Source organism: Littorina saxatilis, linkage group LG8 (genome assembly GCF_037325665.1).
Source record: "Littorina saxatilis isolate snail1 linkage group LG8, US_GU_Lsax_2.0, whole genome shotgun sequence".
NCBI lineage: Eukaryota > Metazoa > Mollusca > Gastropoda > Littorinimorpha > Littorinidae > Littorina > Littorina saxatilis.
The window spans coordinates 66320951-66322768 of NC_090252.1; positions in this window are offsets into that span (position 1 = coordinate 66320951).

The window sequence follows — 1818 nt, forward strand, 5'->3', positions numbered from 1 at the left end:
ACGAATTACACAATAGAGTTCTAAACAATGTGCTACGACGTGTCACTGGCACGTCAGACGATGTGGAGAAGTGCTAGAACCGAAGGGAAAGAAACACACTCTTTCCTCAGTGTCCCTGTCACGTCACACAGACAGGCAGTCCGAGTATAACGCAAGGCACAACTAAAAACACAGGTATAGTCACTGCACAAGGTGCAAAAACGCTTCGAACTTTATCAAAGAGAGAGATAGAGAGAGAGATTGAAATAGAGAGAGAGAGAGAGAGAGAGAGAGAGAGAGAGAGAGAGAGAGAGAGAGAGAGAGAGAGAGAGAGAGAGAGAGAGAGAGAGACAATGACAATGACAATGACAAATCTTTATTTTTTGAGGGTGACAAGAATAAGCATAGATGTGTTTTTTTTGCATCTGGCCCTCGCCCTAAAGAGAGAATAAGCAATTTAACTACAACTATCACTAGGGGAGAAAAAAAGAAAGAAAAAGAAAAGAACAATGGTTACATAAAAACATCATGAAAGAGCGAGAGGAGGGGGAGAGAGAACTTTAACTTATTTTCTGATAATATGATCGCAATATGGAACAGTCCTATAAGTTCACAATTACTTTAGTTTAAACAGGATAGTCCCAATTAAACGAAAGCAACCCCCTTCTCCCACATGTTTGTGCCTTACAGTGATTGCTATGAACATTCTGAAAGATGAGTAGGAGGTAACATAGGAAATCCCTAAAGCCTGAAGAGCATCCCTTATTGTGTTAAGTGTGTCCCTTGTCGTGTTGGATTATCGAGGAACTACAATTGAAAAAGAAATATTCCTTGTGTCAGATTTATTTGTAATACAATCGTGTGTGGGTTGTCATTGCATTGTGATTTGTGTAGGCACAACCGAAACAACTTTTATTTGGCAGAGAGCCATGACTGCATTACGGGAAAGGAAGTGGATGTCAAACCCCGACTGTGTTTCAAGTGCGGACATATTTTGCACAACTATAAACACATTATATTATAGGAGTTTGGATTGTAGTACAAATGCCGATACAGCATAGACAATAAGAATATACATTTTGAGACAAACTCAGTAAAAGTGAATTTCACATGAACGCAAAATGTGTGTGTGTGTGTGTGTGTGTGTGTGTGTGTGTGTGTGTGTGTGTGTGTGTGTGTGTGTGTGTGTGTGTGTGTGTGTGTGCATGTGTGTGTGTGTGTGTGTGTGTGGTTGTGAGCGTGTGTTTCATTTCAAAATCATTCTGTGTATGTATACTGCCGACGTCAATCACACACATACAAACAAACACATATAAACGAGGTTTCTTTTTATGTTCATATTTTATTGTAAGCTTATCAAAGTGAATGTCCTTTAAATAATTAGTTGTTCTTGGTCTGTCAGCTTAATGTGTGCGACTCGCTGGTGTGAGAGCATAGTAGAACGAGAACGGTAAGTTAATTAAACGTTTAACTGACATCATCAAAACAAAAACATTCACGAAAACTTTGATCTATTTATCATTTCCATTGACAAATGAAACACAAAATTGAAAATGAGTATGATGCGAGGTCCTTATAAATGCATTGACGCCTCGACCCCATACGTGCACCAATATTCGAAGAACGTTTTTCAGAATTCCAATGTTCGGAAAAAATAGAACATGATGTGTTCGAAGCGATAAGAGGTTACCGTTTCCCCAAAATGGCTGCATGTGTACGAAGTTCTCTAGTCATGCCAGGTAAACGGGAACAATGGCCGGAATATGGCTGACTCACTACCACCCCACCCCTCCTCTACAGCTTCCATTGATCGGGGGGCACCATGATTCTATGGCACTG